The sequence below is a fragment of the Delphinus delphis genome, chromosome 11 (genome assembly GCF_949987515.2).
Source record: "Delphinus delphis chromosome 11, mDelDel1.2, whole genome shotgun sequence".
Taxonomy (NCBI): Eukaryota; Metazoa; Chordata; class Mammalia; order Artiodactyla; family Delphinidae; genus Delphinus; species Delphinus delphis.
Genome location: NC_082693.1, coordinates 59579937 through 59603297, shown reverse-complemented (window position 1 = coordinate 59603297; position 23361 = coordinate 59579937). Strand labels below are relative to the sequence as shown.

The window sequence follows — 23361 nt, the reverse complement described above, 5'->3', positions numbered from 1 at the left end:
GTAAAGAAGGGGGACCCCTGAAATGGTAGTAGCAATATGATTCATAAAAAAAGAAAATACAGTACTTCATGATACCCAAAAATACGTGTGCTGTACATACATTTTATATTAATATTATTTCCACGTAAAATAGTTCTATATTCAGTATGCAAAGTTATATATTCTTTTGTAATATCTTTAGGGAGCTTTATTGATTCATGGAGTTTTACATTTTCTTACTGCCTTTTACAGGTGGTTTGGATTGCTAGAATATGTTTTGCTGTGTGGACATGCACAGTAAGTACATAATACCATAATAACAACAGATAAACCAAAGGAGGGGCAAACTTCTGATGTAGACCTGTTTGAGGAACAGGCTGATCAGGATTTGTCTAAAATTCATTGAATTTTTTTTCTAGTTTGGCTGGTAGATATAAAAAAGACTATAGAAATAATCTAATTATTTAAAGCATGTGTAGAAAAGGAAACATTTTTATTAAATTAAATCTTATGATAATCCCCAAGAATAAGAAAAATAAGCGCAGAGTGATTCTAATGAAAAGGGGAGTGAAAATCCTACCCATGCGAACTTTTCTTTCTCCTTTTTTTGTAACCTTAACCTTCCCCTACAATACCTTCATAGAACCCAGAGGTTCTGGAATACAATTTGAAAAAACATTCATCTAGTCTATTCTCAATTGTTATGTGTAAATGGAGGTCCAGATAGTTTCCAAAGATCACAGCATCATTTGGGGTCAGAGAAAGCTCTTCTGATCCTGGTCTATTGCTTCACTTTTCCACAGCAAGTGTTTTGTTTTATTCATTCTGACAAATATTATAGGTCTTAAGAAACATGACATTCTTTCTTGTGATATATTTTGTTTGTTTGTTAATTTGAAGTTATTCAATAGAGACTTGAGATTGAAGTGGGAATAATAGAAATCTAGTATTTGAGCACAAGCTGAGTTGTTTATCTTGAGATGATTGGTCATTCAACAACTATCTAAGAAAGCCATAATAACCCAATCAGGGTTGAATTCTTATAAATGCCATATTTTTGTATAAGAATCTTTAAACAATGTCTTCTTTATAATCTTCGTGTTCATCGAGTCAGAAGCTTTTCTGTATGACCCTCAAACAAAGAAAATATATGTCTACAATTTTTAGTTGCAAAGGATATAGCAGGAGTACAGAATCACACTAATAAAGCTATGATCGAGAATGACTGATAAACAGCTGGACAAGCAGCTGGGCCTTTCATGGACAAAACAAAGCAAAATGTACAAAAATTGAACTTTATTTGACTTTGAACTAAATTCAACTCCAAAATCCCTGGATGCCTTGTACAGTTGTGTGTTTGTGTGTGGAATATTCAATTTGTTTCTCTCATTTGCATCTTAGAAATAGAAAGTAAATTTATCTCAGCACAAATGGCACCTTGCATATGTGCCAGCCCTCTAGACACTACTCGTAATTTTTCGAATTAATACATTCCAGTTTTCTTATCACATTTTGCATAAATAATAATAATGCTTTGCATTTCTTAGCAATATTTCTGCTTCAGATTTGTATCATAAGGTAAGGTTATTAATTCATAAGTTGTCATTAAAGAATGTAGAAGATGTTGACAACTTTTGCTCGTTTTCTTCCCGTAGCGAGGAATAGTTCTTGAGAGAGGTCAAACAATGAATCAGCAGGACACTGAGAACAGAATCTGCCCAAGTTCTCTGAGGGCAAAGCCCCACTCTGGATCAACAGCTCTCTTATCCTTTCTCAGACCACGCTTGGCTTATGGTTTTGTATAGCTTCAGAATTCTTCCAGTATGATTTCTGAGAAATAATTCCTTGTACCAGACCAACACAATTTAAGAATTCCACAGAGAAAGCAGATTTAAGATAGTTTTAGAATGTTCGAAAAGCTTCTCTGTAGTTCTCCATGGAAATAAAACCTGAATCAACCGAAGTAATGTGAGATAAATACTTTACAAATAGCAACAGATTGCACAGTAATATAAGCGCCCAGTAAAACATGTAAGTACTTAAAGGGCTTCTCATACTTCTTATTAGGAAGAACAGAAGCAAACTTCTCTTCTATTAAATGCTGGTGTTTTTTTTTTTTTTTTTTTGCGGTACGCGGGCCTCTCACTGCTGTGGCCTCTCCCATTGCGGAGCACAGGCTCCGGACGCGCAGGCTCAGCGGCCATGGCTCACGGGCCCAGCCGCTCCGCGGCATGTGGGATCTTCCCGGACCGGGGCACGAACCCGTGTCCCCTGCATCGGCAGGCGGACTCTTAACCACTGCGCCATCAGGGAAGCCCATGGTGATATGTTTTAATATGAAATATTCAATAAGATAATCATGTCCTTAAGTTGCCCTTATCTGGATGAGAACTGCCTCTACTTAATGAAGTTCAGATTGGAGCCTTATTGCTATAAATTCACCACTTCTTTAAGGCTTGAAAATGAGCAAGACTTCTGAATTGCACATATTCATAATAATGTAAATAATAAGCTTTCCTACTACAGAACTTGAATAGACAGAAGGTAGTAATTTAAAACAGTGGTTCAAACTGAACCATTTCATAACTTGATGCTGCTTTTATTTCCAAAAGAACAAATAAAAGGACATTACTAGTTTTTTGAATATTTCATATTAAGAAAAAGCAAAGGGAGGGAAATAGGTACAAATATCACCTCTATTTTGTAAATGATGAAACTTAGTTTTTGAGAGGTTGAAACTTTTTTTCCCAAGGTCAAACAGGTGGTAAACAGCAAAGCTTCAATTGAAATGCTGGTTGAGCTCTCTTCAAAGTCCTTGTTGTTAAAAATCATGCTATATATAGGCTTCTAATGCTTTTTTTATAAGGTAGAATTACTTCACTACTGTACTTTTATTTTCTCTTCTCATTTTTATGGACCTTAAAAATAGACTTTATTTATCTTTGAGCAGTTTAGGTTTTCAGAAAAATTGAGCAGAAAGTACAGAGTTCCCATATGCTTCTCCCCTCCTCTCTTCCCATTTCCACATCTTGCATTAAAGTGGTACATTTGTTACAATTGATGGGCCAATATTGATACATTATTATTATTTAAAGTCCTCAGTTCACACTTGCTCTTTGTGTTGTACATTCTACAGTTTTGACAAATATATGATGACATATATCCACCATTATAATATCACACAGAGTATATTCACTGTGCTAAAAATCCCCTATGCTCCATCTGTTCATCCTTCCCTTCCTCCCCCTAACTCCTGGGACTATTGATCTTTTTACTCTCTATATAGTTTGGCCTTTTAGCAATTTGCATTGAAGTTTCTTCCATGTCTTTTTCTGGTTTGATAGCTCATTTTAAAAATCATTGAGTAATATTCCATCGTACGCATGTACCACAGTTTATCCATTCACTTATTGAAGGATATCTTGGTAATTTCCAAGTTTTAGAAATAAAATAAAAGCTGATATAGGCATTCATGTACAGGCTTTTGCATGAACATATCTCATTCTTTCTTTATTTAGTTACTTTTTTTTTTTTAACTTTAGCCCTCCTAATGGATGTGAAGTACTATCTCATGTTTTTGTTTTCTTGGGTTTTTTAATTAATTGATTATTTTTTTGGCTGCGTTGGGTCTTTGTTGGTGGGCTTTCTCTAGTTGCAGCAAGTGAGGGCTACTCTCTTGTGGTGCACGGGCTTATTGTGGAGGCTTCTTTTGTTGCAGAGCATGGGCTCTAGGCGCGCGGGTGTCAGTAATTGTGGCACGTGGGCTCAGTAGTTGTGATACAGGGGCTTAGTTGTTCCGCATCATGTGGGATATTCCTGGACCAGGGCTTGAACCCATGTCCCCTGCATTGGCAGGCAGATTCTTAACCACTGAGCCACCAGGGAAGTCCCTAGCTACTTATTTTTATTGAAGTACAGTGGATGTAAAATATTATATAAGTTCAGGTGTTTAATATAATGATTCACAATTTTTGAAGTTATACTCTATTTAGTTATTATAAAATATTGGCCATACTCCCTGTGTTGTACAATATGTCCTTGTAACTTATATTATACACAATGGTTTATACCTCTTAATCCCTTACCCCTACATTGCTCCTGTCCCGTTCCTCTCCCCACTGGTAACCACTAGTTTGTTCTCTATATCTGTGACTCTGTTTCTTTTTTGTTATATTCATTAGTTTGTTGCAGTTTTTGGATTTTACATATCAGTGATATCATACAATATTTGTCTTTCTGTCTGACTTATTTCACTAAGCATAATACCCTCCAAATCCATCCATGCTGTTGCAAATGGCCAAATTTCATTCTTTTTATGGCTGAGTAGTATTCCATTGTAGGTATATGTATATATATATATTATATATCATACATATTATATATAATATATATATAATACATACATACATCACATCTTCTTTATCCATTCATCTGTTTATGGACACTTAGGTTCCATCCATATCTTGGCAATTGTAAATAATGCTGCTATGAACATTGGGGCATATGTATCTTCAAATTAGTGTTTTTGGTTTTTTGAGATATATACCCAGGAGTGGAATTGCTTGGTCAAAAGGTAGTTCTATTTTTAGTTTTATATTTATATAAATTAAATTATTCTCTATAATATTAAAGTGGAAATTCCTTAAAGGCCTGAAACTAATGAGGATATTATTTATGCACTAAACATTATGAGTTACATTTGATTTTAAATTCATCTCTCAATCTATGAATTGCAGAATTTTTTCAAATTCCTAAATCTGGGTAAACCCATTTTCTATGTGCTTAAGGATAGTAGGTTAATGATAGTAGGGATGAATATGTGCTTCTGCTACTTTTTCTTATTCTTTTGTTGTTTACTACTCATCCTTTTTCTCCTGTAATTACATAATCACTTGCCTTTTGTCATTCAGTCTTTCTTCTGAAGAAATATACCATTTCTTTCTTTGATAAAGATCCTTTGAGTAACAAATTGACCATATGCTTTTTTCCCATACTCAACAAAAATATTTTATTTAATCACTTAGAACTGTAAGTGGACTTAGACAATTTTTAGCAGAAGAATATCTTAAATGTTATGAGAAAACGCAATGAATAAGGAAGATAAATACAGAGTTGCTCTGGTAGAAAGTGGGGAATTCACTGGGATTCTTTCCTATTTTCTCCACTTCCCCAAGTGGAGAAAATCTGTTCTTAAAATATTTTCTAAAGTCTGTTCCTAAAATATTTTCATGAAATATTAAATAATGTAAATAATAAGCTTTCCTACTACAGAACTTGAGTAGGCAGAAGGTAGTAATTTAAACCAATGGTTCAGACTGGTTTGAAATTCCCCAAGTCTGTTCCTAAAATATTTTCATGAAATCAACAATATTAGAAAACATTAATCTAATTCATTCTTCTCAGTTTAAATCTCCTATAATCATGGGAAATGAACGTTTATCTTTATTTCTAAAGGAAATAAAATTGAGCTGAGCTGTTTGTGTTTGATTTGGTTGGAAGTGGTGTAACAGGAGTGCAAATTGTGGGATTTGTCCATTATGGTATATGGAGAAAATTAAGGACTTCAGCCAAGCTGTAGATGGCCTGTTGTAGGGAGAGGGTGAAATCTGAATTCTATAGAGTCATCCATAACTTTACTATTTTACCAAAAGCCATTCTAAATTACTTTCTCAAGTAAATTATTTGAGCACCCCAATATTACTTGAAATAGATTCCTGTACCCATCCACATTACTATCTAATGGAATAAGAATAAAACATCATAATTATGGTAAGGAAGTAAAAATTAGGAAATTTTTTAAAAATTAAGGTTACTTGGTAGATTAAGCAAACAAATATTTAAGAACATGATTAGCTTCACTCATTCATTCCTTCAACAAATATTTATTAAGTGATTGCGGTTGAGGTCTTTGAGGGACTCTTATAAACAACATTAAAAATTTTTTTGTCCCAAAAAATAAGACAAAGAATGAATAGACAGAGATCCCAACATATTACCTCTAGTAGTATTAAAGGTGGAAATGGGGAATGTAGCTCATGTGCAAGGGCAAAATGGGTTTCCTAATACTGCCTTCCAGAATTAGGCAGATTTACTGTCCTGTCATGGGATTGACTAGACCAGGCATTAAGTAGGAGTCATGTTCCCTGTGGGTTAGGTGGCTTTAGATAAAATAAAGAAACATTCATTCAGTGTAACAGGAGGAGACCCAAGTTTATATGTGTATAGGTGTAGCTAGGTTGCTGAATATGGTTGCATGAGGAGGTGGAATTTCTCTTTTGATTGCTTTCATTTTCTTTTTAGTAAAATAATATACCCAAACCATCAAACTGAGAGCAAGAAAGGAGAAGACACTGGAATAATAAAAGGAAGCAATAATAATTATTTGCAAAAGTAGAGGAATATAAGAGAGATTTGACTAGAGACCGCACAGGCAACACAAAATGTCAGAGTCCTGTTAAATTATTAAAAAATTCAAGACAGTGACAGCTATGCATAAAACCAAGCATGGTTCCTAAGTGTGGGCCTTGTGCAAATACACCCATGCATTTTAAGGTGGCTAAAAGATTACAGTAGAATTTCCTGCCAGCACTGAGGAACAACTTAATGATTAAAATCATAAATTGGACATGAGAGCGGAAAGTATGGTTGTGTAATTTTCTTTGTTAATGATCAGCTATAAATCATTCTCCATCCTTATATTTCTCCTTTACACTTCTTCTGTTATCTATAAATCAGAGATGAATAAACACAGATCTTCCTTCAGTATATAAATGTTCTGACAATGTATAGTCCACTCTATGTGAAGCATGATGCCTTTAAGACTTTGTTCTATCAAGGGGACATTAGGTGTTATTAATTTCTGGTTTTACCCATTGTTACTTTTAAAAGAGCTAGATGTTCCTAGACTGCATTGGTCTGTTTCCAAGCACAGCAGGTCACTTATCCTCTATCTCATTGTAACTTCATTTTCTGTAATGTCTTTGCAGTGGGGATTTGCATTTGAGATAGAGAGATTCAGTAAGTCTTTATCACTGACCATTTCTGTTGACAGAGTTTTTATTTGATTATTGTTCCCACATCAGGACTGTCATGAGGACAGATGTAGCTAATTAATCTTTATCAGTTCTGATTCAATTAAAACTTCCTGGAAACTTCTCAATGTCTGCTTGAATTGCCCTTATGGAAACCTTGCTGTTAGAAAGGTGAAAGTTCTTGCTGAACAGGAACAAGGATTTTATGAGTCGGACATTTCCCTGGATAAGAGAAGGGTTATATATATAATTGATTTAAATGAGAAGGCAAAATATTACTGAACATAATTATGAAGGGGCGGAGGAGACTTTTGCTATTCAGGTTCAACTTTTAAGCTAAGACAATATGAGAATAGGTGTATTTCCTTATAAGCAGACAAGAGGAGAATAATTCTGCTATATCACCTTTAACAAATAGGCTATTACTTCACTCAACTTGAGAATGACAATTCATTCAACTATGTATTATCTTGGTAGCAATGTGTTTTGGCGGCCCATTCATAAAATATTAGTTGACGGAATATTTGATGTTAGTATAGATGGAATAGATAACTTTTAATTTTTAATATGTAATTTATGTATGTTTAAATTTTATTTAATTGAAAAATCAAAAGACAACTTTAAAAGAAAAATCATATTTAACTTTACTTTTAACAAGCAGAAAGTTGTACCCACCCCACCCAAACTGTGAACTAGTCACTAAATGTAAGCAGGACTGGTATTCTGAAACTTAACCCAATTGGGGGGCAAGAGTTTGCTTTTTTGTGAACTGGAAAATAACTAAAATTTTAAAAGGAGGACCTAATAAAACACTACACTGAGATTATGCATTATTATACATTCAAAATGTACTAAACTGCACTCTTAAAGTGGAACCTTCTAGTAAAGCAGGCTCACATTATCCGTTTCTTGCTGGTCAGTACATATATGTTTACTAACTGGAAATAATAAGGATTATAAATTAATCTTTTTCAGAAAAGCTTGAATCTTTTATGGGTAACCATGGGTCTTAGTTGCCACTGGTCATTTAAATTAAAGCAAAATTAGTGCAATAAGCTCTAGTCAGAGTCAAGTTGTGCTGGGTTCTCCATACCTAGGAGGCTGCGCTGTAAATTAAGTATCTTTAACAACTTCATTAGCCCTTTTAATTTAAGAATAATTTACTTTTATTATGTTATTGTCTATACTTCTAGATGAAATTAGTGCTTCTATCCCTGAGTAAACTAAAAAAGAGCTTCAAGTTTTTTAATCTTCCACAAATCCATGGGTGACCAATCAGTGGTGAAAAGGTCTAAAGAATAGATGTTGCATCTGGAGAAATCAGGCTTGTTGGGCCATTAGCTTCTTACAGAGATTGATTTTTCAGAAACACATGAGAGAAGGAACATATTTTAATATAATATTTAATATTTTAATATAATTTTTTCTTTTTATGGACATAAACTGATCCTGTAACATATGCAGAGTTGACACTACTGAGACAATTGTTATGGTGAAAAAAGAGAACAAATTTTAAAAGAAGACTTTCCTGAATTTCATTTAATTTATGAATTGCTGCCATTCCATCCGAATATACACATTTCTTTTTATGTATGGTTGCCAAAGTATTTTGGATCTATGAATTCATAAAACGATATAAAGGAACAATTTCAATTGCTGTATTGGTTTCTTTCCACTCCCTATCCTAATTTTTTTAGAGGTTTCAAGTATAGGGGAAGGAACAGATAGCTATTCAACCAATTAAAAAAACTGAAGGTCAAATTACAACCACATACAGGGTTCATGACCTTTTAAAGTTAGCGTCATTCTTGTGATAAAGATATGTGATGAACTGATTGAACAATATATGCAAGAATGACTTCTGGCATATGATAAGCTTATCCACATATTAGGTTTAATTGTGAGCATAGCTATTAATTTGTGCCTTTTATTCAAAGAATGTTTTCTTCAGGACTAAATGTGATATTTGATATGTGTTTCCTTTAGAGACTGTGACAGAAATATGAAGAGGTAAGGGAAGGGAAGATTGACAATTATTCTTTTATTTTCCTTAACCATACTATTTTAATTTTTTTATCATTATTGTTTAGAGTTTTGTGCAACTGATTATCATAATCATCACTTTCCCAAGGGAGAGTCTCATTTTTCAGGAATAGATACCTTTGTTCAATTTGCCTTGAAGATATTTATACAAGTTGTCATCAATGAATTTTAATGCAAACTTGAGTAAAATATATTTGAATATGTTTGCAAGGCAATGAAAAGTAAGCTTTCCCTCCAGAGAAGTGCTACGCTTACACTGATTAAGATATTTTACAAATAAATTTACGTTGGATATATAAGCAACCGTCTGTTTTCCTATTTAAACTATCAAAACTTTGTCAAGAAAATTTGAAAACCAGATCTGTTATGCTACAGGGTAATTATGCATGCTGACTATATCCTAAAGTAAGGACTTCCAATTGTTCAGTGTGATTTAGAGGAGAGGATGGAGATGGGCCACGTGGCCTTTCGTCTGCCTTTGGCTTTGTCATTTAATTTCTTTCACTCTAAAAAATATAGTGCGGTGTTTTTAAATTTTGAATACCTAGGAGTTATCTGAGGAGATAGTTAAAATGCAGATCAGGCACTGCCTCCAGAATTCAAATTCTCCAAGGCATTTGTATTTCAAACAAGCATTTCAGGTGGATCTGATACAGTTGATCCAAGGAGCACATTTTGAGGCACATGATATAACGAAATAATGTTGGTATTTGAGGGAAATCATACAAAAGTGCAACATGTACATTATTTCCCTCAATTAGCTAGTAACCACAATTGAGTTGTTGAACATTTGCCATAAATGACAAAATAATTGAGATCTTATAAGTTCTGTCTTATAACCAAAGTGGATAGTATTTGCATATATCTTTTTTTTTTTTTTTTTTTTTGCGGTACGCAGGCCTCTCACTGTTGTGGCCTCTCCCGCTGCGGAGCACAGGCTCCGGACGCGCAGGCTCAGCGGCCATGGCTCACGGGCTCAGCCGCTCCGCGGCATGTGGGATCCTCCCGGACCGGGGCACGAACCCGTGTGCCCTGCATCGGCAGGCGGACTCCCAACCACTGCGCCACCAGGGAAGCCCAGCATATATCTTTAAAAAAAATTTTTTTAAACATCTTTATTGGAGTATAATTGCTTTACAATGATGTGTTAGTTTCTGCTGTGTAACAAAGTGAATCAGCTATACATATACATATACATATATCCCCATATCCCCTCCCTCTTGCGCCTCCCTCCCACCCTCCCCATCCTAGGTGGTCACAAAGCACTGATCTTACCTCCCTGTGCTATGCAGCTGCTTCCCACTAGCTATCTGTTTTACATCTGGTAGTGTATATATGTTCATGCCACTCTCTCACTTCGTCCCAGCTTACCCTTCCCTCTCCCTGTGTCAAGTCCATTCTCTACGTCTGCGTCTTTATTTCTGTCCTGCTCCTAGGTTCTTCAGAACCTTTTTTTTTTTTTTTTTTTAGATTCCATATATATGTGTTAGCATACGGTATCTGTTTTTCTCTTTCTGACTTACATCACTCTGTATGACAGACTCTAGGTCCATCCACCTCACTACAAATAACTCAATTTTGTTTCTTTTTATGGCTGAGTAATAAAGGACACAACTTTATATTTACCTACAGTCCTTATGGCATTCTGTTCTGTTATGGTTCTCAAAAATAACCATAAATATTTTTACCACCAGTGAGAGAGGATTCTCCACATATTCTAAAAACTTCTAAACTTTGTTTCAAAAACAAAATGACACAAACACATAGTTTGCATTATAGAAACTGAAGACCTTTTAATTAGAGTAACTTAATACTTGACTTTACACCTATTTTTTATGAGGATAAAAGTTCTATTTTAAGGACCTCTTATTTTATAAATTGCTTTTTAAGCATTTTTAAATGTTTTTTCAAAATAAGACTGTTGTGTGAGGAAAGCTGAGATTCAAGAGGATTCACTTGCTAGGACAGCCTCACAAAGATGTTACGATCTTTCAGCAAATTTGATGCTTTTGTTAATAACAAGTTGCCTTTATTAAATCAAAAGGCAGCTATTTTATTAATGACTGTTCCTAAATTGTTGCTGCATGAAGAGCTAAAAAAAATAAACTCAAAGAATTAAAAAGCTCAAATGAAAGTGAAGAATGAAAATTGGTGAAGGTTGTCAAAAGGTACAAACTTCCAGTTATAAGAAAAATAAGTACTAAGGATGTAATGTACAACACACGATTAATGTAATTAACACTGCTGTATATTTTATGTGAAAGTTGTTAAGAGAGTAAATCCCAAGAGTTTTCATCACAAGGAAACAATATTATTTTCTATTTTTTTAATGTTGTGTCTATATGAGATGATGGTGTTCACTATACTCATTGTGGTATCATTTCATGATGTATATAAGTCAAACCATTATGCTGTACACCTGAAATTTCTATAGTGCTGTATGTCAATTTTATCTCAATAAAACTGGAAGAAACAGAAAAGAATGAAGATTTAGATAAGCCTTATAGTAACAATATTCCAGTCATTTTTATTTAGTAGTAATGTGGTAACATTACCAACTGGATAGACTCGGTATTGTAATGTGTCTGAGCGCATGCAGGCTTCAGATGCAATCTTTGCATCAAGAGGTAGATGAAGTACAATGAAAATTTTTGCACTAAATTCAGAAGTCTTATAAAAACAATTTAAAGTCATTTATAGCATTAGGCTTCAACAGCCTTTGAGTAACTTTTAGTAGTAATGAGAAGGTCATTGGTATCCTGAGGCTACACCCTAGTGATACGATTGGTCATGGCAAGTGCATGGTGCCTTGTCTGACCTATTTTTCTTCACCAGTGAAATGAAACATAGGGATCTTTAGCAATTTGTCTATGCAGACTTCTTTGAAAATGCAACCAGAAATGTGGAGGTTAGAGCCAAATGAATGATGATGTTGAAGAAGATGATGATGATATAAACAGCAGCAATTTATTACGTGGCTTAATTTTAAGCTCTAAATTATCCCTAATTTTAAGCTCTAAAGTATCCCTGAAAGTAAATATTGTTTTTTTAAAAAAAATATTTATTTATTTATTGACTGCGTCGGGTCTTAGTTGTGGCACCCGGGATCTTTTGTTGCGGTGTGTGGGCTTCTCTCTAGCTTTGGTGCACCGGCTCCAGAGCACGTGGGCTCCGTAGTTGTGGTGTGCGGGCTTAGTTACCCCGCGGTATGTGGGATCTTAGCTCCCCGACCAGGGATGGAACTGGCGTCCCCTACATCGCAAGACCAATTCTTAACCACTGGACCACCAGGGAAGTCCTGTAAATATTCTTTCCCTCACTTTATGACAGAAGAACGAGGGTCACAAAGATTAAAGACCTTGAACTTATTTTCAGGTATTTGGAAAAGGTTTCAAAATATGCCAGCAGGGGTCACCAAGCCATTGTCAGGGGCAGCAGTAGCATGTGTAAGGGTTTATGAAGTTCCTTAAAGCTATTCTCAGGAGTTTGCCTTTCATTTTGTAGTTGGATCTGTCATATTATCTGTGTTCTAGTAAGGCTGCTGTGGCTTTTGTTTGGAAGATAGATTAAAGTGAGAAAAAGGTTGATAAGAGTGCATGAGGGTAGAGAGGAGGAAAAGACAAAAAAGAATTACGTGATTGAAGAAATAGCGCTGTGACCATTTTAGAGGTATGAGGAGAGGAAGAGTAAGAAATCAGAGACATGATTTTGAAGATTATGTTGACATGGCTTTGGAGATGGTGGTACCATAAACATAAATAGAGGAAGAAGGGAAACAGAAACCTTGGAGAACTGTGTATGGCAGATAAGTAGAGTTTCCAAAAGCAATGAGTTTGAGGATATTTAGAAACTTCTGACAGATATGTCAGGCTATTGAAATGAGGATTTGGAGCTCCTTATAAGGTAGTATTCAAAACCTCCCTGGTTTATTAATAATAATGACACTATATTATTTTAAAAAATCCATTCTCATTTATTAGAAAGTCACAAACTGGACTTTTATGCATGGAAAAGTGAAAGCTAAAAATAGTTTGATTCTAAAACCTATTTAGTGGCTCTCCAATAGCTGTTTCATATCTGCACTTCCCTATATGGCAGCCACTAAGCACATGTATTTACTGACTACTTGAAACATGGCTGGTGAGAGTGAATTTTATGTAATATATTAAATATCTTATTTATAAATTTAGATATTTATAATTTATATTCATAATGTATAAATCTAGATATTTTATCCATATTTTAAGCACATATTTAAATCTAAAACAGAGTGCATTATTAACAATTTGTAGACCACAATTCCATTTGCAATATTCCACCAAATTCATCACTGATAAGGAAAACGGAAAAAAGTGCCCAGTTAAATGTAAAATTGTTAAATGTTGCATGTTCTTTTAGCTGCACATCTCCCATTGACATTAATGAAACCTGTAGGTAAAGCAGTGTTCAATGTTTTAAAATTCATAAATTGTACTTTAAATCTACCTAGGTTGCATTTTTATTTCCCTAGTTTCACTATAATTAAGATAATCTTTCAAAGCAGAGCCCAATTCAATTACTGATGCAACTAGAGTCTATTTTATAGTTATATTACATAGAGCTCTAATAGAAGATATCAATTTAGGAGTATGACATAGTGAATGTTGAGAATACAATGGCAGTTTCTTATTTAACATAAAAGTTTATGCATTGATGGACTGCAGATTAAATATATTCCTTTAGTGTGTTACAGCAGAATTATACAGGCACTTAATTTTCAGTAGAATATTAACAGAGAAAATAAATCACCAGGATGTACCCAATCTCTGTTCACTTTTTCCTTTTGCAATTAAAAATATCTATATCTATGTCTATATCAATGGAATGCTGACATAGAGCATAAGGATGTATCCTTAACTTATAATCAGTTAAGTAGTCAGTCTTCCAGAATTAGCAAATTAAGCTTTTTGGGCTTCCATTCAAAAGATATCACATTTTTTTGCTTGCTCTAGCCTTTACATACTGTATCTTCGTTATGGGGTGGCGGAAGCTATTATCTAGCTACTGAGAGCAAAGTGTTCTGTTTCAGACACATTTAGGTTTGTGATTCAGCACTGTTGTTTACTAGTGGACTTAGACAAATTATTTCCTTGCAAGGTTATTTTGAGGTATAATGGAAACGTATTTATGAATCCAGTGACACATTTCACATTTTCTTTTTTTCATTCTCTACAGTTTTTACTTTGAATTTCTGTGAATGAGAGCAAGCACTTAAACTTGGGAAGTAATGAGTGTGGGAGCTTCTACATTTTCAAAAACTCTCTAGTCCCCCTTCCTGATCTTCCTTTTCCTCTCTCATGTCCAATGCTGTAGAATTTTTCATTAGTTTATGTAGATTTTTAATTAAATTATATTTAATTCCATAGCATCTTTATCAGTCTTTATAAAACTTAATTGAATTATGAATTTACAATAATAAGGAAAATCTGCAAAAACAGCACTGCAGACTAATGCAGAGAGTACTTGGAGAGCATACAAATTTTCTGGCGTGTATGGAGGGCATGGGTGTACTTGTAGAGTAGGCATGTAATTTATCATCCATGCCTAGAAGCTTTTGAGAGTAAAAGAAAATATAAATTATGACAGTCCTGGACAAACTGAGGCCTATGATTACCATAGTTAGAGGGTGTGTCACTAGCCATGCTGTTTGGATCCTTTGGACATCAGCTCATATGTTTTACACAAAGAACAGAATTTTTGGTTAATCTAGGCTATTAATTAATTAGAGGTTAAGAGAGCTTCCACTTTAACTTTATGCTTGTGCAATATATTAAGAGTTCACATTTACTGAGCTCATATTATAGACCTGACACCAGGTGAAATGCTCTCATGCATTACCTCATTAAATTCTCAAAGCTTATGGGATAAATTATTTTTACTTACATTTCACAGATGTGGAAATTGAAACTTAGAACTTCATCTTTGTACAATTTGCTAAATTCCATTGATTTCACTATATGCCAGACAGTGTGCTAAACACTTATGTTCATTGCCTCATTTAATCCTCATAATTATCCTATTGGATCAATAGTGTTTTAACCTCCAGTTCACAGGTGAGAGATAAAAATGCTGCCCAATGTTATACAGCTGATAAGTGTCATAGACTGGATATAAACCCAGATCCACCAAATAAAAAGCCTGTCACTCAATTATTAGGCTAATTTCTGTTACCATGAAACTTTTGGTTCTGTCACTTGGGGCAATCAAGAGCTTAAGGAAAAAGGAAGAGGATGGTACTGGTGGCCAAAGGGTTTCATTTGAAACACTTCAGTCAGATTATTGGGGGAAGACGCAGCTTTCCACAGGCCTATCTTCACGTTCTCATGCCTGGTCCACTCCCAGCCCGTGCCCAGGCTTTGCATTATTATACTCCATGGTAACATGTGCCCATGGATGGGGATCTGCAAAGTAACTAGCAGTGCTGCCCTGGGTTTCCCCAAGATTTAATTTGAAAGAGTTTAATGGGGACAAGTGGAACTAAGGTCATGGGCATCAAAAAGAAAAACCAAATGGTAATTTCCTTGGGTGATAAAGGTCATGAACCTCAAAATAATGAAAGAACTACAAAATATTAATTAATCAAAAAATGTATAATGTCTTTACACAATTATTAGAGCTTTAAAAATTATTGAAATGAGCAATTGTAGGCACAATTGCTTATAAAATGATGCTGAGACCACCAGCTAATATTACTTTACATATCTAAAATAATAGCCAAAGGGTTTATAAATCTAAACCTCTAGAATATTATTTTTACTAACAGGAAGACAGGGAGTGCACTAATGCTAAGGTGAATGTTACAGATGAAAAGTCTCATCATGATTTTGCTTTCAGTTAGCTCTTAGGCCTTAGAAGAATCCTGCTACACCTCCAAACGCCAATGCTACCTTTAATATGGGGATGCAAACATTAACTATTTTAACTCAAGGTTACTGTGAAGATAAGTGGTTCAACACTTTGAACATTCTTTCATATGGTGCTTCTCACATAGAATAATAATGATTTGTTATGTGTTTTCCGTCTCAAACTCCAAAGCCTCGTAAGCGCAAAGACTAACACAGCGTCATTTATCCTTGCATCCCCAATACATAGCAAAGAACTTGGTACAGAGGAAGTATTTTGACGGTTTCCTTTTTGTTGAGCCACGTGTGGCATATTTGGCACAAAATCATGTCTTCTAATGACCAGGTTTCTCACCCATTGCCCCCTCCACTCTTTCTCCCACCCCACCCAACACGCACGCCAGCAAAAGCCCTTCCCAGTAGTTTTAGAGCAAAATGATGGCTTCCTGAATTTTGGGGTAGAGAAATTTTACAGTCACGATTGATACTTCTTGCACCCTAAATCGTTCCTAGAATATGAATGGAGCATACTGAAGGTGGAAAATATATTTATCTAAAAAAGCTGAATTATATTAAAATTATAAATTTTAGAACCAGCATGGGCATGAGTTAGGCTGATACCTTCAGCAGAAAAGGAATTTCACCAAGAAATGTTTAGAGAGTGGGAAATCAGGTCTTTTGAATCTTAATGTAATATTCTTCCATCACAACCATTGCATTAATGGCACAACTTTAAGTTCATCTTTAATTTTCTAATTTTCTTGTTATTTGTATTTTGAGATATGAGAATTTAGGAAGTTACTAGATAAGTGATCATAATCAGTTAAAAGGAGTCTATCTTTAGGAGTACTAGTGTGAGAGACTGGTAATAAAGACCTTTTACTGGACCAATAAACTTCCTAGAGACACTTATTATTTGAAAAATGACTCTTAAAGACACTAAGATATATGTGACCTAAGAGAGTTAATGGAATTTTCAAATATCTCTGTAGATGGTAAGAGTGTAGGCTCTGACTTCTGATGACGAATGTTTGAATCCTAGCTCCGCCACTCCCTAATTGTAAGAGCATAGGGGTGGTAATTATTTTAATCATCTAAAAATACTAGAACTAGGACGAGGTCTTATTTTTATTAATTCTTATGGTATTGGGGGGGGGCTTAAAATCCTACTGTTTCTCATATTTAACTGGTGTATTTATGTGTGTGTGTATTTTATTTATTAGATAGCCAGATAGATAGATATAGATATAAAATCAATTAGATTATGAACTCCTGGAGAGCAAGGTTTCCTTTTCGTATTGTATTTGGTAAAGAAGATGCTCCTTAGATACTTTTGGGTGAATTACTTTCATGTCCACATTTTCCAACTTTCTTTGTGAACACACTTGAAGTGGTTTAATTCTAGGATACTTCAAGAGAAGTATGAAACACTCAAATCAAAAATTAAACAGAGGATTCTAATTAAAAGGGTGTATCCAATTTAGGAATGTCGGTGCTTACATATTCCACTTGGTTTGAGAATACAGTATAGAGGGAATAAAAATGAATTAAATTCATTGAATTTAACTAAATGTCATTTTATTTTATATGTCTTGATGTTTCTGAATTTTTACTAATTGCAGTACAGAACATTTCTAGTCTATAAGAAAAGAGTAAGAAAAACATTAGTAAATCATGTATTTATTATAGTAAAATATCTTCTTAAAGGGTTAAAAATGCTAAATTTAAGTATTTTGTACTGATTAACAGACAGGACAATTAACTCACATTGTAAGTTTCCTGGTTTATTTTTAAATAGTAATAATCACACTGATTGTAATACTTATATAAACTTTCTTAGATTTTATGTGTACTGCCAGAGTCAGTATTTACATATATCTGTTAAGGTAGAAGGGCAGTTATTTTTAGCCCAATTTTATAAATGAAGTAAATGAGGTGTAGAAATTTTTAGGAAATATTTCAAGGCTTTGTGCCTAGTGAATAACGAAGTAGGATTGTAGCTCTTATTTTCATGACTTCTAATTTATTATTCTCTTTTGGCTTTAACATGTACCCTTATTAATTTTATCAAGTTAACTACTAACTAACTACATTCTCCACACATTGACCAGTTTAATGCACCCAGGGTGGTTGTCTCTAAGGATTTTTTTTGCAAACCTGAAAAATTTTAAATATGATGCTAATTAATTACCGATAAAATTAACAAACAGAAATAAGTTGTGATTGGAGAAGTCTAAAAGGGTATTGATTTTTTTCTGCTCTCTATGAATTAAAACAGCTAACAGAAAACAACAATGATACTCTTCTTGGTAAGATGATGCTGACCTTTATTCATAATTTTTTTGTCTTTACAAATGACTTTTTTAAAGAAAATATTACATATTAATTTTTTTAATTCTAAATTTTTAAGCAAAATAAGACAGATAAACAGAAGAAAAAAAATCTAATCCTCACTACCTATAGATAACCACTTCTAAACTTTTGCTGTATATAGATATAGGTATGCATATAAATATATATGCATACCTATGTCTATGTATTTCTGAATCTGTAATTTTATCACTATAAATATATTTTATTACTCTGTGTAGATATCTCTATCTTTATTTTACTTCCATGTCCATCTTGGTAGGTATATCTGTCTCTGTCTCTCTCATTTTCTCTCTGGTTCTATCTCTATTGTACAGATGTCTTTCCATCTCTCTATATAGATATCTCTATCTCTGGATGCAAAAATGAAATGTATGCTGTCTTTATATAAACAAAATAGAATCATCCTCAATACTAATTTGTACACTGAGTTTTTTTTCAGTTAATTTGTGAACATTTTTTTCATATCATTAAGTATTTTTCCAGAATACCGTTTTAATTGGTTACAAAGAAGTTCAATATATGAATGCCCCAGGATTTACCTAAATTATTCTTTATTTATTACCTTTACTGAGGTAATGTCCATATTTTTACTATGAAAAGCAGCACCGCAATGAATATTCTCATAGCAAAAAATTTTGACACATTGAAGCTTAATTCCTTTAGTTGATTTTCTAAAAGAATTTCTGGATCAAATAGAAATTAAATTTTTAAGATTTGGGGCTTATATTATAGATTACATTAAAATCTTCTGAAATGTTGTACCAGTTTATACTCCAACCGGAGGAATAAACATCCCTGAATTTTATAAACATTGGCTCAAAAATGTATTTGATTGGCAGCAAATATTGTTTGAATTGCGTTGTTTTAGTATAAGTGAAGCTAAACATTAAAAAACACACATGGAATTTGTATTTCTTCTCTGTGAATTCACTGATTGTGTTCTTTGACTTATATTTCACCTTAAAAAATTGTATAATTAATTGAAAAAGTAGAGTTTTTCACATATTAAATATGCTAATCGATGTCACATATGTTACAAATGTCATTTTCTTCTTAGGTTGTTAATTGTCTTTTCATTTTACATGTGATATTAACAATCTGAATTGTCTTTCTACACAGTGGTAGTGACAACTAAATTTTAATTATGTACCTACACATAGGGCAGTATCTACCTGCACACAGGTGATAACCACTCCCTCATAAGGAAGTGTCTACTCTTATATAGAGCAATCTCTCTAATTTTAGAAGTTTAAATTCTCATTAAATGGTAGAAATATTAACTATATCTTGGTCAATGACCATTAAAAATAAATACTCACAACATGTTGAAATGCAAAGAGCAGAAGACCTGGTTGGAAATCCTAGCTCTGGTAGTTAAAAGCTGTTTGATTTGAGCACATTATTGAACATGCTTGAGACTGTTTCATCACCTCTGAAATAATTAAAACTATACCCATTTACATTAAGGATTGTTGTAAGTCTCAAATGAGATTACTACGTAAAAACAACTGGCAAAGTATCTGGTATATAATATAGTGCTTAATAAATAATGTCTGTCCTTTCTTCATCTGTGTGATGAGAGTGCTATTCATTGTATTTTTCTAGAGGCTGTTATCTATGAAAGTTTTTTCTTTTACACAAAAAACTGGTGTTGGTGGTAGTGGCAGGGTCAGGTGTAGAAATCTCACTTCCATTGTCATTCTGTAATTTTAAGTAAAATTATTATTATTTCATGAATTTATAGATGATTACAATGCCTTCTGATGTATCATTTGTTTCCAGGATTTAAAACTTCCCTAAGATAATTTCTTACTCCTCAAAATTGTAATACCTTGTGTTTATATAGCACTTTTCAAAGCAAACAGTGCTTTTAATTAATCTTCACACCACTGAGGTAATAGTAAGAAATAAGTATTATTGTGCCTCTTTCACACATTCTGAAAATACTTAGCAAAAAGGCAACTTCTTCAAGCTTGAGCAGAAATTAAGTGGTTCTCAAGAGATTCTATGGAAATGCATACGTCCAGGAAACTGGAATCAACTTAGTTTGTAACGTAATCATTTTGAAGATGCGTGTGAGTAGAAACCAGTAAAAAGGTCCGGTCCATATGGTATTGGCTTTGGGTCCAGCACAGGCTTCTAGGTACTGAACAATTATATCAAAGGATGTCTACTAACATGGGTTATATTTGTTTTCTAAACTTAGCAGATGTGCGTCATGATTTTCAATTTGTGTGTTTCCACTGAAGCATTTATGCTTTTCTTTTCTTAGGTATAAATAGTTCTCATAGTCTTTTTATATTTTTCAAACAATTATATAGGCATGACTCCGTTACCTGCAATGGAAATTTTTATTGCTAGCATTTTCCAAGATAGCTGAGGACATTTATTTCAAGAAGTGAATCAGGCTGTTTGTAGATAAAATATTTAGCAAACTATCCCCAGCAACCAAATTATTACAAGAAAGCTGTAAATCTATAGAAAAAAAAGTATTTTGAGGTTGGTCAAGTCAGTCTCAGGTCGTATTATTATACTTTACTATCTTTATAAATCTTGTCTTCTGCCAAAGGGGCTTCTAAGGTCAAAATAAGTGTGTTGACGTACGCGAGTCGTGATGTGAAAAAAAAAAAAATTCTCTGGGATGGGACTTGGTTTGGTTTGAATGCTGTTCCAGGAAGTTTAGAGATTATTGGGGAAAACTTGTTAAAGTTACACTTCTGATAGAATGGATACTGAAGACAGTGTGTAGAGTTACAGGGAGGCTATAGAATATAATTACAGACAAGAGAAAGGCATTCTGAAAACCACTGATTTTACCCCGTGCTAGCATATCTTCTTTCAGGGAGGAATTTGCCATGAGAAGATTGAGAAGCCATAATGGACCCATCAATTTTTGTCAGTTAATGTGACTCAGCCCTGCACTATGTGCTGAGGGTTATGCCATCATGGGGGTGGTCAAATACAAACTCAAACAACTACCTAGGAATGAAATTCTAGTATAGGCACATATCTCAGTGCTCTGCCTGTGTGTGTGGGAGTGGGGGTCTGGCACACGGCCGGAGGACAGAGGGTTAGAGAGAGGGTCTGCGTGTGAAAGGGACCAGGGGAAGCTTCAGCGTAGAGCCATTGCTTGAGTTTGTTGACCTTGAAAAAACAGAAGAGCCAGTTATTTTACCAGCAAAATGAGTTTATTTGGGAAGATCAGAGGAATTGCAATTTGGGCCATGCAAACTATGCTGAACCATAAGCAAGTCCGAGGAGACAAATGGGAGGTCAGCCTTCAACAGGTATTAGGAGGAAACTGGGGAGGCTGGGATGGCTCTTCATCAGCTGCAGGTGGTGGGAAGCTTGTTGTTGATGGGTCAGAAGGGAATCTTTCTTCCAGCTGGGGTCGGTAAGCTGTGGTGAGTGATGTGTGTGTGAGAGTTCCCCCTCAGAGCTTCCTGACTTTAATTTAAATTTTTTTCTTCTAGCTTTATGGAGATATAATTGACATACAGCACTGTACAAGTTTAAGGTACACAGCACAATAACTTGACCTACACACACATGAAATGATTACCACAATAAGTACAGTGAACATCCATCATCTTATACAGATACAACATTAAAGAAATAGAAAAAAGATATTTTGATGAGAACTCTTAGGATTTACTGTCTTAACAACTTTCATATATAACATGCAGCTGTATTAATCATATTTATCATGTTCTACGGTACATCCCTAGTACTTATTTATCTTATAACTGGAATTTTGTAACTTTTGACAACCTTCATCCAATGCCTCCTTCCCTCCACACCCCCTGACTATGGTAACCATGTATCTGACCTCTTTTTCTACGAATTTGTTTGTTTTTGAAGTGTTAGTTGATCTACAACATTATGTTAGTTTCTGGTACATAATATACTGATTCCATATTTCTATACATTTCAAAATGATCACTGTGTTAAGTCTAGTTGTCATCTGTCACCGTACAAAGATATATAATTATTGACTATATTTCCCATACTATACATTTCACATATGTGACTCATTTATTTTGTAGGTCAAAGTTTGTACCTGTTAATCTCCCTCACCTATTTCTCTCCTCTCTCCACCCTCCCCCCTCTGGTAACTACCTGTTTGTTCTCTATATCTATGTCTCTATTTCTGTTTAGTTATGTTTGTTCATTTGTTTTTAAATGAGGTTTCCTTTATTTATTTTCACAATATATTTCTTCAAGGATAATCGTATCTTAAAAATTGATCTGTTATGTGTAATTTAGTACGATTCTAGCCCAGTATAACATTTCCATTTATAGAGATGTTATATGTGTTCAAAAATGCCTTTTGTTTTTGTTGTAAATCTGAAGCTCTAAAGTTGAAATGAACTCTCTGTTCCCTTTATGCATGGCTATTTGGTTTATATCAAGAGACAACTTGAGTAGTTTCTTAGTGTTTTGCTTTTTCTTCTATATTACCACTCTAAGTGGAGCTTATGCGTGATGGTGAATACACACATTCCCTTGCTCACATATTCAAGACAAGACAGTTTCTAATCCTCAATCTTGGTGCACAATGCCACAGATAAAGGATTATTTGCACAGTGCATCTTTTTCTGTCTTAGCATGTTATTTAATTACTTTTTCTACATTTTTGATTTTTAAAAATTATTTTCAGTGAAATTCTTAAGTTGTTTTGGACGAGTAATTCATTGCCAACAGAATTGATCCTGAGATTGAGCAAGAAAATAGAAAGAACAGAGCAATATATTTTTAAATTAAAAAAGGAAAAATTTCATGTAAAATTAAACTGATTGGAAGAAAGTCTCTACTGAAGAACAATTACAGTCATTGACCCAGCCTCCTTCTCTTACAGTCACTGCCAAATCTAGCATCTCATTTATTCCTCTTTATTCTCATTGCTGATGAAATGCAGAAAGTCTTCAGAGACAAGAACAGGAAAACACATTGTCCCCGGTAAAAGAGTTGCATCAACGAAAGAAATGCTTTGTATCAAAGAGGGATGCTATACTTTTCCCCTCTCTCTATCTCTAAAATGTTAAAAAATATGT

The 23361-nt window shown here is 34.1% G+C and overlaps 1 protein-coding gene across 8 annotated transcripts in view; it reads left to right on the top strand.

The window, feature by feature from the left end:
• Positions 1 to 23361, top strand: part of KCNC2 (potassium voltage-gated channel subfamily C member 2) — a 191535-nt gene that overhangs the window by 135180 nt on the left and 32994 nt on the right. The gene's annotated exons all lie outside the window — the stretch shown is intronic.